At 41.6% G+C, this 15640-nt stretch overlaps 1 protein-coding gene across 1 annotated transcript in view; it reads right to left on the bottom strand.

The window, feature by feature from the left end:
• Positions 1–15640, bottom strand: part of CARNS1 (carnosine synthase 1) — a 211244-nt gene that overhangs the window by 72042 nt on the left and 123562 nt on the right. The window lies entirely within an intron of this gene.

The raw sequence follows: 15640 nt of genomic DNA, 5'->3' as shown, positions 1-15640 counted from the left end.
TTGCCATAAGGAGTAAATCCCAAAAGTCACAGACAGACTTAATGCATTCTGTGGTCGTGTAATGTTAACATCTTTTGAACCAGCTGGTATGGTGCATTCTGTGTTGCATGTATGACCTCACACAAATGGGAAAGGAGGAGCAGGGATGAGTCACCCAAATTGATGAACAGAAGTTACAGGTAAGTGCAACTCTGTTTTACAGATTTGAGAGAGAGGTTTTAGACCTCATGCTTCTAATCCCCACAGGCAGGAGGGCAACATTGGTTGACACCATGCCTTTTAACATACTCAAAACTAAAGTAGATGCTCCCCAAAGGTACTTCCCCACCCTACCCCTTGTGATCTAAGATACTCCCCAAAATTATGAGATCATTTCTTCAAAAGCTTATCGAGAAAGCTTGACCTGTGAAAGAAGGTTGCTTTATTGTACTAGGGAGTACCCTGCTGCTCTTAATGGATAGCCTGAATAGCCCAGGCCAGCTTGTCAGAGCTTGGAAGCTAAGCAAGGTTGGCCATGATTAGTATTTGGAGAGGAGAGCACCAAGGAAGATGAGGGTGGCTATGCAGAGGAAGGCAATAGCAGACCACTTCTGCTCATCTCTTTCCTTGAGGGGTTGCCACATATAGGTTGTGATTTGAGGGCGCTTTATTATGCCCTGACCTGATTAGGCCAGACTAGCTGGCTTTCATCAGATTTTGGAAGCCAAGCAGGGTAAGCCCAGGTTAGTACTTGGATGGGACACCACCAAGGAAGTCTAGAGTTGATGTGCAGAGGTGTGCAAACCACCTCTGTAAGTCTCTTGCCTTGAAATCCCTATGGGGTCACCATAAGTTGGCCACAACTTGATGGCAAAACAAAAACAAATTAATGGAAAGGCAATCAAAGCATATAGACACATCAGAATCAAACATATTCTCATTACCCCACTGCAGAGTATTTGGGATGGAGGGTTACACTGGCCTCTGATAAAAAATTTCCAGTGGTTGTATGTTAGTCTATTGTAGTAAACTGACCAAAGTGACTTGTGACTCCTTAAAGACTAACAGTTTTATGGGAGCATAAGATTTTGTGGACCTGCGCCCAGTTCATCAGAAGCATTAAGTGAACCACCTGTTAGAAAGATCTTTACATTCCTATAATGTAAGAATTATCAATATTAAAACAAGCCATAAAATATGCCATGGGCATAAAACAGCATAAAACAATATTCAACAGCTAAAATGATATCCATAAAACAGTTCTTCTGCAACCCTGTAGTGGTTTCAAGGCAAGAAATGTTCAGGGGTTGCCTGCCTCTGTGCAGTGACCCTGGTATTCTTTGGTGGTTTCCCATCCAAATGCTGACCACAGCCCATCCTGCTTAGCTTCTGAGATCTGATGAAATTTAGCTAGCCTGGACTATCTAGGTCAAGGTGAAAACAGTTCTTATCAAACCATAAAAACAAGGGATTCTTGAATACCCACTGGTTCAGCTCATATTCTGTTCCCAGTTGTGAACTGGAAGGCAATTTTTCAACAGGCTGTTTGTCTCTTTGTTGCTGTGTTTGTGGCTGATCAGCAGGTTGCTTCGATTATTCTTTCCTAACCGCACTCTTTCCTTTTGGTGCAGGTGACCTGTCACACAACCTGACGAATTCTACTTCCCCATACATGCTGCATTGCTAGTCCATTCAGCAGGCAATTGTTTAAATAGACAGTTAAAGCAGTCACAAATAAATGCAATTAAAAAAATAGAATCCTACATTTTGATGTTTTCTAAGTAGTCCTTAGTAATGTTAATGACTGCCAGGTGGCTTGGATAGGCAGTGTTTCTGAGCTTGCACAGTTTTGCGAAAACCTGATGCACACCTGATTGGCAGTGGTGCCACACTGAACAGATTTGGTGATCAGCTCACATCTGATTGCCACAGTCAAACAAGTTTCCCTGTTGAACATATTCACTATGAATTCACAGCATCCTTAATAAAAGCAGCTTTAAAATGTAATAGTTAAAAGCCTAAGTAAGAAGCAATGTTTTGTCCTGGCACCGAAAGGACAGTAAAGTAGGTACCAGATGAGGCTCAAAGGGGAGGGCATTCCAAAGGGAAGGTGTCACCACTGAGGAATGCTCTTCTCTAGTTACTACTTGCACCGTTTCTGCAGGCACACAGAGCCAGGCTTGGGAAGAGGATCGGAATTGATAGGCTGAACAGTATGAGAGGAAGCAATCCTTCAGATATCCTGGTCCCAACCTGTTTAGGGCCTTGAAGGTAATCCCAGATGTGTGGAGGTAGGGCTAGATTCAGGAACAGATAACCCTGGTGATTGCCAAGGATTCCAGGCTTTTCTTTTTTAAATTTTATTAAGAGAAAATGAGAATACAACAACAAAGGAAAACAGAAATACAACAACAAAAGAAAATTGAAATATAACATTACTAAAATTCTCATAATACAAATTCTTGAGAAGAAACTAAGACCGTGCTGCTAATATAACTAAAATATCCATAATAGTGAACCAACACTACTCTATCTATTTATCTACAATCCCATGATTGTCACTTCCCTCCCTCACTGCGATTTACACATTGGAGTGTTTTTTCCATCTTTGAAATGGTTACATTCCAGCGAGTGTCCAGTTCTTCTGTATTTTTGTCATTATTATAATACGTCAACTTAATTAGATCATATGTTTCTTTAACCTTATCAAGCCAATTATTTCAATCAGGGAGTTTTTTGCTTTTCCAATATCTTGCAAGATTTGTTCTTGCAACTGTTAGTATATGGAAAAACATAACTTGAATAATCTTTGGTTTATCTGGAAAATAGTTTAATAAAATTGTTTCTGGTCTTACTGGAATAACAATTTCAAGGCCGCTGGATATGATTTCAATCACTTTCAACCAATATGTTTGGGCTCTACTGCAGCTCCACCACATGTGTAGAAAATCTGCACCAGCTGAATCACAATACCAACATTTACTAGAATTTTTATCCAAGTGGCACATTTTTTGAACTCTGCTTGGGGAAAGATGTCACATATGTGTCAAAAAAACAAACACTTTATTGCAGCCTTGCCAGAAAAATACATATAGTTAGTTCCACGGGCAAATATACTCATATACATACTATAAGCTGTTACAACATAATCCTTTTTTCTGGGAACTCAGTCCTAAATAATCTGAATATATAATTACATAACCAATGGACACCCTTCACTCCTTAGGAATACTCTTAGATTGACTAATTTTAATCGCTACTGCGCAGAACCTGGCAGTGGAGGATGTAACCTGCTTGTTTTCCCCCAATAACAACATCTGCAATAAATCTGTACCACATATGTGTCATCTTAAACAAATATTCTCTAAATGCAAGACTTATTGTAAAATTTAGACCTTTTGTGAGTATAAAGTTCCATTTTTTTCATCCAAATCATAACCTAATTTTTTTATTCCATTTCTCTTGAAAAGGGGGATTAATTGTCCTATTCTTCTGTACTAATATTCCATATACCTTACTTACAGAAATTTTATCTGATTTCGATAATTGTTCATATTCATTAAGAGTTCTGGGTATCAACTTACCCTTCTTAATTAATTGTACTAAATAATTTTTGATTTGAAGATACTTAAAGGGGGCCAATACTTTTTTTACTTCTTCTGGGATCTCTGTGTAAGAGATTATTTGTACATTTTTAAACCAGTGTAAATACTTATCAAACTCTTTTAAATTATATTTAATCCATAAATGTTTGCCAATATTATCAGCTGTCATATCCAGTTATTGATGCTAATAGTGATTTCCCTACTATCAATATGCTTAATCTGATCCCATGTTCCAATTAAGGTATTTATAACCCCATTATCATAATAATTTCTTATATATTTTTTATCGATCCACAGCCATTTTCCAGCTGGGAACTTTATAAAATCTTGTTCCAGAGCTACTGAGGAAATATTATCTTCTACAGCCAACCAATCCTTTAAACTTTCTTTATTAGCAGGTAAATAATACCAATAAAAATTTGGGTATCTCATTCCTCCATTCTCTTTAAAATCATATAAGCTATCCCTTTTTACTCATGCTTTTTTGTTTTGCCAAATAAACCTGTTACAGATTTGTTGCCATTCCATAATAATTTTCTTTGGAATTTCAATAAACATATTTTTAAACAAAAAAATTAACTTAGGTAAAAATTTCATTTTGATTACATTAATTCGATTCCAGGCTTTTCAGTATGTGTGGCCAGCACTGTTTATAATTTCCTTTTTTTCACAGGAAAATTTACACCAACAAACAGGGTACATGTAAGGGACTAAGATATCCTCTATACCACAAAAATAATTGAACATTCTAAGATTAATAAGTATCAAAAACCTCATTAGCCCCTTTTCAATGATCAGATGATACATCATGCATACAATCTGTGCATCAGAGTTGTGAAATGGGCAACCAATGCTATACAAGAGAAGTATTTAAAAGTTGAACAAATGGAGTGAGTACTAAAAATATGCCTCACCTGAGGCACCATTTGTTCCAGGGTATAGAAACTGTAGTTACTCACAGATGAGTAGGAATGACCTATGCACCCACATGTCCTTTCCTACAAGTGATGTTGCATGTGCCAGGACTGCGTCATGAATCTGAAACCAGGATCTAATGCTGAGCTCTGCTCATCTGAGCAATTAGTGATGTGGATTTCATTGTCCCCTTTAGCTGCTGCAAGCAGCAGGAAGGAATGATACACGTGGCACTCAATAACTACGGCTGAACAAAACAGGGCCAAGGGGCAGATAAAGCTGAATACTTGAGTATTTGCATCATAATTAAAAATCTCAGATCTGCTACATGTTGTCATAAGACTCAAAACCAGCCATTCCTCTGTTCCAAGGTGGGGGGAACAGGACCACAAACAATAAGAAACACCCTGCCAGAAATGTGCTACTGGACTCTCGCTCTTTTGTACTGCTACAGACAGATTAACATGGCTACCCATTGTGATCTAATAACCAAAATAATACTTACAGTGAAAAAGTTGTAATTGTAGTTGCATAGATTTAAGTGCTGCCTTTCTGATAAATATGCAAGGCAGCTTATAGTAACAGAGTTATGCGTGTATAGTGCTGTCAAGTCGCAGCTAACATCTGGTGACTCCAGCGAGGGGCTTTCAAGGCAAGTGAGAAGCACAGGCGGTTTGCCATTGCCTTCCTCTGCAGAGTCCTCGAAGGTCTCCCTTCCACATACTGACCCTGCTTAGCTTCCAAGATTTGATGAGATCGGGCTGTACCATGCTTCCTTCCCACCCAGTAACAGAATTACAACAATTAAAATGCTAATTTTAAAAGCCATATAGATTAAAAGAACAACATAGGGTTATAAAATAAATCTAATAACTCTACAGCATAAAGCTGTAGCATAACTCTACAGCGTACAGAGTAAGCCGACTGGAGAGGAGTGGTGAAATATAATTATGTAAAGCTCCGTCAAAAATGGTTTTATAAAATGGTACTTTACCACACATGGCTTAATATTAAGGGAGCTGCCAGACTGCAGCTGCTCCACCACCTGTCTGGCTTAATGTCCCATCTAAGTAGCAGTACTCAGAAGAATGTGCTAGATTCCTTTACCATGTCAGCCCAAGACTCTCTATGAGGATTAATGAAGGTTTTCAGGAACTACCAAGCATGAGAGCCTCTCCTTCAAATTTGTTGTAAACACTTTAGATAGGTTGTCATCCAAACAGATTTCCAACTCATTTTAGAAACTACCCAAAGGTCTGAGACTGCAACCCACAAATCTTACCTGCCGTAAGCTTTGTGGCATTCACTGCCATCTTTCACCTCAGGTGATTAGAAGAAGAAGAGATGGTTTTTAGATGCCGATTTTTTGTACCTTTTAAGGAGAATCAAACCGGCTTACAATCTCTTTCCCTTCCTCTCCCCACAACAGACCCCTTGTGAGGTAGGTGAGGCTGAGAGAGCTCAAAGAGAATTGTACCTAGCCCAAGGTCACCCAACAGGCTTCATGTGTAGGAGTGGGGAAACCAACCCAGTTCACCAGATTAGAGTCCGCCGCTCATGTGGAGGAGTAGGCAAGCAAACCCGGTTCTCCAGATTAGAGTCTGCCGATCTTAACCATGACCACTCTTAACCATGACACTACACAGCCACCATCTCCAATATCCAAATACTTGTTGGTGAGCAATACATGGAACATTGACCTGGGAAGGGTGCAGCTCCCTGGAAGTCAGCTATGCTGCTACTCTGAACAGTAATGCTGAAGGATGGTTATGAACGCAAAATTCACAGCCAGGAATGGATTAACCTATTTAGAAGAAATAAAATACCCCAAGATTTAATTGCCATAGTCCGGAGCACCGATGGGTGCGTACCTGACCCCTGCCACAGCCAGTAGGCTTTACCTGACATTGCTAACGCAGCTGAAAGGCACTGGGATGATTCTGGATTGTTCTGCTCGTCTTTCTTCTCCGTCTTACCACGTTCCCCTCTGTAACGTTCTGAACTGTATCATTGAGATGGTTCGAGAGATTTTGTTTTCCTTCACAGCTGGGTTGGAGGATAGGAAGTGGTTGCGTATCAAGGGAGACATCCACTCCCTCCAATGAGAAGCAAGATAAGGAGATGGGTGGATCAGGAAGAGGCTGGGTTGGGTGGTAGGGTGACAGCAACAACATGGGCACACACATACATGCACGATTAATGAGAGGATGAGCAGGTGGTCAGGGGCAGCAGCCCTGGGACCAAGTGCTGGTCTGAGCCAATACTGCAAAAGCCAGAGGGCTAAAAGCTGCCTTCCAGGCATAGCAGGCCCCATCACAACTTTAATTTGCTGTTAATATTTCTCAGTGATCCCCTCAAAGGCAGAGGTGGAGTTCTTGTTGTACAAGCTATAGCATTCAGAGAAAAGAGGCAGGGCTGCTGGTTGACTTTCAGTTATCATGTCCCTTTACTATTATACAGAGGAGGGAATTTTGGGCAGTGCAGCTTTTCTTATTCTTACAGAATTAATGACATGACAAGATCTATTCTCTCGCACATGAGTATCAATTGAAGGCACCAGAGCCCTTTCCATCTGGCCACTCTAGCAGCAGGATGTTTACTTCTTCTCTTTCCTCCAAACACAGAATAACTGGTGTGGGGGGGAAAAAGAAGACCTGGTATTAGACAGAAATCCAGTATGTGCAGTATGCATAATGAGCAAATGTGTGCTGTACCTACTTGACAGTTCAATGCTGTGATTCCTTTTGGTAGCAAAGGACACTCTCCAAAAATTTGCAGAGAGAAATATATAGCCTGTTGTTTCACATTAAATGAACTAAATGAATTTAATTGCATAATAATAAGCACACAAGTGAGCAAGTCACTTCCATGTAGTGTGATGGCCTGCCTGATGAAGAATTTTGAAATAGTAACATCACAGAATACTGGTTCCAAATGCACATTCTTGCAAACAGATGTTATAAATGTGAACATATTTGTTTTCATGACACTACTCAAACAAGTACAAAACTTGAAATTCCATTACTGTGCTGCATTTGCAACACTGGAGAAAAGAGTGTCACTAATCATCCTGCAGCTACCCAGATGAAAAGAAAGCTTCAATTGTTGCTCAGATAAAAGAGGGCATTACAGTAGCAAGTAGATCTTGTCAAGTCATTAATGCATGAGGGGAAAGGATGGAGAATATTGAATTGCAGAATGTTGTAAGCCACTTTAATGATCTTAATGTCAAAAAAGGGGGTTGTGAGATTTCTATTCCCAAGTATGTCAGACAATATTGTGCTTAAAATAAAAGTGTATATAGTAGGCACCAATTCAGAAATACAAATACCCTGTCCGAAATAATGGAGAAAAGAGCTACTATACCTTTTCCTTTATTTATTTAGTAGATGCAGCCAGGGCTGTGGGCTTAGAGACTCCATGCGTGCACAGATCAATGTACGGCAAAACAGGTGGCAACTTGCACATATGAAATCGCCATTCCAGATCAGTCGCATCAAGTACATTGCTTTTCAGTGGAGGCAGTTGAGCAGTAAGCAACACAACCATGAGTGAAGAAATGTCAGCGGGTGCGCAAGCAAAAGACTAGACAGGATCCTGCGATTCTGTAGCCTGGCCAGGCATGCCGCGTGGCAGGCAACAGAGCTGCTGGAAAGTACTGGTACTGCCAGTTTGACCATTAGCCACCAAAACCAGTGCAAAGAAGCCCAACACACAATGGCCACTGAGAGACAGCCCCCACCCCGCCTTTCTTTCCTCCATGTTCAGTCCCCAGGCCTTTCCTTTCCTCTATCCATTTTCCTCCTGCCAAGCAAGTGTCAATGGCTCTGTGGGGCCTTCTCACACCTCCTCATCTTTCCGTTCAATACCTGCCGAGGAGTTATTAGAACTGCCAGGGTTGGTGACAGAGGGAGATAAATGGGCAGCAGAGATGGATGCCCCCACGGCAACGAGACTGGGGGAGGCGAGATGGAGAATGCAGCTGTGGGGCTGGGGCGGTTCGTAAGCGGGGAAAACATGGCGAATGCAAAACAGACATGAGGCGAGAGGCAAAACTTGCAGGGAGTTACTAATGGAAAAAGAAGCCAGTGTTGAAGTATTTGGTGGAAAGCTGTCGAGAGGAAGGGGCACTGTGTTGCCAGCTGACATTTCTCACGGAGGTTTGAATGATTATACACACAGACCCCAAAGTATCAGCGAAATAAAGATGATTCCTTCCAAATGTATATCAGCGCATGCAGAAAAACAGGGCTGCCAGCTTTATCTCTTTACCCCACCGTCGATCCGTTTTGGAGCTAGTCTGCCTCTGTGGTTTAATCTACCACCACCTAGTTTGCCTTTGTCCTGGTCAATTGGCAGCCCTGAAACCCCGATGCTGCTGCTGGTCTACTGACCTATGCTTACTCTGCAGAGGGGAAATAATCCACAGAAATGCTCCTCAGCCAATCACAGAAAGCCCAGTTAATGTACCAGAGCCTGCTTTTATTTCAACCGTCCCATTTACAATGGCAGAGCTCCTAGTTTCAAGTCAACCATTACAGTTTCAGTTGCAAGACCCTACGCTCAGATCCCCTCACAGTCCTGGATCCTGCTTGGTGACCCCAACCCAATCATCGTCCCTCAACCTCCGCTGCCTCACAGACTTACATAAGAACAGCCCTGCTGGATCAGACCCAGGCCCATCAAGTCCAGCAGTCTGTTCACACAGTGGCCAACCGGGTCGAAAGAGAACTGGGGACCTGAAATACGTGGATGAAGGGTGGGATGACCACACAAGAAGGTTCAGAACAAGATTGAAAGGTTTGCACTTTGATATGTTCAAGATTAAATTGCAAAAAACAGTGCACTTTTGTTTAGTTACTTTATAGGTCAAAAGCAGAGCTAAAGATGCCCCTTTAATCACATATGTGATTAAAATATGTGTATGTTGAGGTTGAATAGCCTTCTGTCTTCCCCAGATGGCATCACTGCCTTCTTTCCCCTCCAGTAGTGTCTGCAGTCATCTGAAATCACTATGGAAGACATGTCTTGCCTTCTCAAAAGCTGTGCTGTCCATGTGGTGGCTGCATCTTTTCCTACAGCCAGCCTTGTTATAGAATTATTATTGTACTTAACCTTACATTAAGAAGCACTCTTTGTTCCTTATTGGTATATTTTTATAACATTGATCTTTGTCCGAAAAAGTAATAACAAATCGCTACAGAAAGTCCCCAGAACAGATATTATCATTGTTGTTGTTAGAATCATAGAGTTGGAAGGGGACCTCCAGAGTCATCCGGTCCAACCTGCTGCACAACGCAGGAAATTTCCAACTGCCTCCCCCCCACCCACATATACCCGCCGTGACCTCTACTCCATGCCCAGAAGATGGCCAAAACAAAAATTCTCCAGGATCCCTGACCAATCTGGCCTGGAAGAAAATTGCTTCCTGACCCTCAAAGTGGCAGCCGGCATTTATCTAGGCATGTAAGAAAGGGGCCGTGAGAGCCAAACACTGACACAACCTTTCCTGCCCTCCCTTTCAGTAATCTGCCTAAATTCACAGAATCAGCATTGCTGACAGATGGCCACCTAACCTCTGCTTAAAAACCTCCAGGGAAGGAGAGCTTACCACCTCCTTGGCCTCCAGAGCCCTCGCCATCTCTGTTGCCCTCCTCTGGACACATTCCAGCTTGTCTATAGCCTTCTTAAATTGTGGTGCCCAAAAGTAAACACAGTATTCTAGGCGAGTTCTAACTAGAGCAGAGTAAAGTGATACCATCACTTTGCATGATCTGGACACTATACTTCTGTTGATACAGCCCAAGATCCCATTTGCCTTTTTAGCTACCGCATCACACTGCTGACTCATGTTCAGGGGTCTACTAAGACCCCTAGATCCTTTTCACACACGCCAAGCCAAGTCTCCCCATCCTATAATTATACATTTGATTTTTTCCTACCTAAATGCAGAACTGCACATTTATCTCAGTTGAAATTCCTTTTTTTTTTAAGTTTTAGCCCAGTTTTCCAGCCTGTCAGGATCATCCTGAACCCTGGCTCTGTCTTCTACCATATTCTACCATATTTCTACCATACCCCTCCCAATTTTGTATCATCTGCAAATTTAATAAGCATCTTCTCTATTCCTTCATCCAAATAATTTATAAAGATGTTGAACAACACAGGGCCAAGGACAGATCCCTGAGGCACTCCACTAGTCATTCCTCTCCAAGAGGATGAGGAACCATTAACAAGCACTCTTTGGGTGTGATCTGTCAACTAATCCACCTAACATGAATAGGATCAAAACCACATTTTACCAACTTGTCAACAAAAATATTATGGGAACCGTATCAAAAGCCTTACTGAAATCAAGATAAACCATGTCCACAGAATTCCCCTGATCCAGCAATGTAGTAACTTTCTTTAAAAAGGAGATGAGGTTAGTCTGATGGGATTTGTCCTTGAGGAAACCCGTGCTGGCTCTTAGCTGGCTCTTGTTGTTTTGTTGTTAATATTGTTAATTCTGAACAAAAACTGAAAACATTTACTGATGTATAGCTTTATAAGAAAGAAATCCAAGCATGTTTAAAAGCCCTCCTCTTCCTTGGACTGATAATGTTTTGGCTCTGAGTGTGTGCGTGCGCACATGCACATTCTTGTTTCTCTGTGCCATATAATTTAATTTCCAGTGCGCCACGTCCAAAGGTGCCCTTTGATGCACAGGAGGAGGCCTTCCATGAGCAGAAGATTCTTCCCATTTGGAAGGGCATTACTGGATTCAGTCCTATTCTGGGATCATGAGATTGACCAGTAGTACAGTGAGACACAGTCCACTTGTGGAATGGTAGGGATTGTCTGTAAATTTATTTTGCTTTTTTGTGATTCCATTTATAATAGAGGGAAACATGTTGGTCTGGCAAGAAACCGGGGAGGAATGAGATTTTCATCGGCATTATACTATTCTATGTTCCCCACATCTCCAAATAGTCCTGGGTAGTTAATTCCTTTTGAAAGAGTGAGAACAACGGATAGAAATAGTTTACTAATAAACATACAAGCAGAGCAGTTATTGAGGAAGCAGGAACGTAAAAAAGGAGTATGAGCCCTCAGGTTTCTAAAACAGCAGCAGCAGCCACAGATCTTGCCAAGAGTTGTGGAAATTATTGTGAAGTCGCAGCCAACCTGTGGTGACCCTGCAAGGTTTTCGAGGCAAGAGGCTAATAGAGGCAGGTTGCCATTGTCTGCCTCTGTAGGGCTCCCATCCAAGCAGCTTCCATGATCTGACAAGATCGGGCTAGTTTGGGCCATCCAGGCCAGAGTTTCCTAAGATTAGGAAGGCTCAAACATCTGCTTCTTCAGCTCACATCCTGTTCTCTAGTTGTGGACAAGGAGCTGAGTTTTTGATGGACGGTTCATCTGTTTTGTTGGGTATTAGATAGCGAGATTTGTTACATGTCAGACAGTTAAGGGGTTAATATTGTAACTGACCAAGTGGTCAGTTTTGGTGGCCATTGCGGCCGTGCCCAAGGGTCACGTATACAACTATTTTGCATGTTTAACTGCTTTCGATTTCTTTGTTAGAAGAGAAAGCAGTTGCACACTTTTGCTTCGACTGCCAAGCCAGGCAGGATGAGAGGCTCTCCTTTCGCTAAGGATGCCTACTCATAAGTAAGCTTAGTGCCTTGCCAAAGGCTTTTGGCAAGTATAGGAAACATAGAATGTAGACAGGATTATTTGTTTTGTATCCCAGTGATATTTTACCCTACCCTGAGTTAGAGTAAAGATTGTTTATTACAAACACAAACGCTTTGTGTCTTTTGTGCGTGTGTGTGATCTCCAATTCTCTATAGTTCAAGAGGAACGATCCAATCCCTCTGAATTGGTAGCAGAAAGTTAAGTATCGGGGATCCCTTTACAGGAACTGGACCCCAAACCCCAATATGTTTGATAATCCACTTCTGACTATTTGGCAAGTTGCTTCATCATAGTCCTTCCTACAAAGCAATACAGTAAAAACAGTTTTGTGTGCATGGGTGTTCTTACAGAGCTCCACGGTGTTCTGCTCTGTCCCACTGTGTTTCTGTTCCAGTCAGCAGGCCCAATGCATAGCTAAATCATTCACAAACCATAAATAAATAATTCTTTAAAAAAACACAAAAAACCTCCTACCATCCGGTGTTTGTCTTTCCATGGCTCAAACTCCTTTAATGTTCTGGTCCAAGCTAAGAGTGGGTAACAACCCTATACAAGAAGCTGTAGAACACATTTAGAATTGTGATCACTGCAATGTTTGGAAGAATGTCCCAGATTTCTCTTCCTAACCTTCCTGCTGCACATTTCACTTAATGACATCAGCTTGCAACAAGCTCTCTTGGTACAGATACAATGTGATCCACAGGTCACTGTTTGAAACAACCAGAAAATCATTCACTAGGTTCCAAGTAAGACAAGTTAAAGGTTACACCTTCATTTCCCAGTGTCTGTGAGCTTGCATGTTTTGCAATTCCAGACCGTTCCCTTGGCTGGCAGGCACCATCTTCAGCTAAGACCACTTCTGAAACTCCAAGAGGCTATGTGGAGGCTCTGACTGGTAAGTATTCCTTTCCCAAAAGCCAAAAGTTTATTCTGGGCATCAGAACTGTTTTCACCTTAATTTGTCCTAAAGTGGGTAAACACCTTTAATATTCCATTTTGCCCATACCCTGCCAGAAATTTTGTTAGTCTTGAAGGTGCTACTGGACTCTTGCTCTTTCCTAAACCATTAATTTGTACTATATGAACTTTAACACTGTATTTACTTGCTAATGAATTAATAAGAACGTCACTAGCTAGTTTCTCCTTAATACACTTTACTGCAAAGAAGAATAGCAGAAGCAAGAAAATATTGTTGCTATGGGTGGGACTTTACACTCGGTTGATTAATGACAATAACAATATTTTAAGCATTTTAAAAAACTTGTGGTGTTGCTTCTCTTCACATTGTCTTTTCTATTCTTTATTTTATGATGGTTCCATTTTTTGTGGGTGTGAATTGTTTGAAAAGAAAAGAAAACATTTAAAATTAAAATGCCAGTGAATTGCTGGACAACGCATGATCATGGAATATTGCTGAAGTGAAACGGGTTTGGGTCTGTTCAGCGTATTTATTCTCTTTAATGCTTTCTCTTTATTGACCTGGTCAGAGCCTGGATACATCACTGACTTTTCTGTTGTAGAGGCAGAGGCCCACTTCAGTTACAGACACATAACATTTGGGTAACATTTGGGCAGTCTCTCAACAAACCAATGAAAGTCATGGAATTACTCTGCTCCGATTAATCAAGTTGTCTCCAGTACATTAATCTTACTCCTGTGTGACCCTCAAGACCGGCCTTCCTGATGTGTGTGACTGGCAGAGTTGTAAAGATGCCAGCCTCCAGGTGGGGCCTGGGGATCTCCCAGAATTACAGCTAGGGTTGCCAACTGCCTGAAGAAGAAAAAGTTATGTCCCTTTAATATAGGCGTGATGTGGTGTTATTTATGAAGTGATGTTGTTTACTATCATGCCATGGAAAATTTAATCTGCCTGTTTCTGCTCATTAATAATCCTCTATTAAAGTTAAATGGCATTTTTCTCCAGGCCTTTTGGCAACCATGCTATCACCAGTGTTCTCTGCTACATATGTACATAAGTGCCATCAAGTCAAATCTACAAAGGGTCATCAAATTGCCCCATGTATAATGGAAAGCTGAGTCAAACATATTGGAGTTCATTACTAAGCAATGTAACTGCTGACTGAACATTTTCCCAACTGCATTTCCAACTCAGATGGCAATATGGTGGGATTTAAACCTCTGAACTCCTACTGATTCTCTGACAGTGCAATCCTAATCAGAGTTATACCCTTCTTAAATCGGTCGACTTCAGTGGGTTTAGAAAAGTGTAACTCTGCAAATAGTCTGGCATGAATTAGCAACTTGACAACCTGTCTAGTTTTTTCAGCATGATCAAGTGAAAGTTCAGACTCTCTACTACATCTGAATGGGATGTTGGCATTTCCTCAATATTATCCAAGCATCCCAAAGGGCAGCAGGCCCCAAACCTGCATTTCTGTCACACCAGCATGTTTCTAGGAGGCTAACATGAGATGTTTCTGCCTCTATTAAAAACAACGTCAAGAGATATCACAGCTATCAGAGCTTCTATCAACACTTTGCAATACCCCATTGATCAGACTACTGATCTGTTGGGAGCAGATGAAGAATGACTCTTCGTCATCAAGGATCAGAACATCAAGCTGGTGGCCTCCCTCACCAAGCTCCAAGCCTCTAACTAGGGTTGGCAGGTCCCCCCTGGCCACCAGGGGGGAGTGAGCCTGCTTTAGATTGGGAAATTCCTGGAGATTTGGGAGTGGAGCTGTTACCCGAACTGGACCCAGAGAGAGGGAAATTAGCATGCTATAGGGTCTCCAACCAGATAAACAAGGGATCTTTTAACCGTATATATATCTTCACACAATACATAGTTAAATTGTGGAACTCCCTGCCCCAGGATGTGGTGATGGCTGCCAACTTGGAAGGCTTGAAGAGGGGAGTGGACATGGAGAAGGGAGTTCAAGAAGGGTGGGCATTTCTTAAAAATTAAATACTGAAGGCGCAATCCCAAACCATTCCTATGAGAAGGAAAAATGGGAGGAGCCTAAAGAGGCCAGGGTGGCTCCATAAACAGCTTTTTAAAGAGCTGAGAAATAAAAAAAGACCCATTTAGGAAGTGGAAGGAGGGCCTTATAACCAAAGAGGAATATAAGCAAATAACTAGTGATTGTAGGGAGAGTGTTAGGAAAGCTAAAGCTCAGTATGAACTTAGGCTAGCGAGAGATGCTAAACGCAACAAAAAAGGGTTCTTTTCCTATGTACAGAGTAAGAGTAAGAACACGGACAAGATAAGCTCATTGCATGGACCGGAAAGTGAAATTGTAACAGGAGATGAAGAGAGGGCAGAACTCCTCAATTCCTACTTTTCCTCAGTTTTTTCTTGTGAGGGAAGTGGTGCTCAACATGCTATAAACAGAACATGTGATGAGGGAAAGGATTTGCAGCCTAGAATTGGCATTGGGGTAGTGCACAAACACCTGGTTTCTTTAAATGAAACAAAATCCTCTGGGCCAGATGAATTG

The sequence above is a fragment of the Euleptes europaea genome, chromosome 6 (genome assembly GCF_029931775.1).
Source record: "Euleptes europaea isolate rEulEur1 chromosome 6, rEulEur1.hap1, whole genome shotgun sequence".
Classification (NCBI taxonomy): Eukaryota; Metazoa; Chordata; class Lepidosauria; order Squamata; family Sphaerodactylidae; genus Euleptes; species Euleptes europaea.
This window is presented reverse-complemented; position numbering and strand designations above follow the sequence as displayed.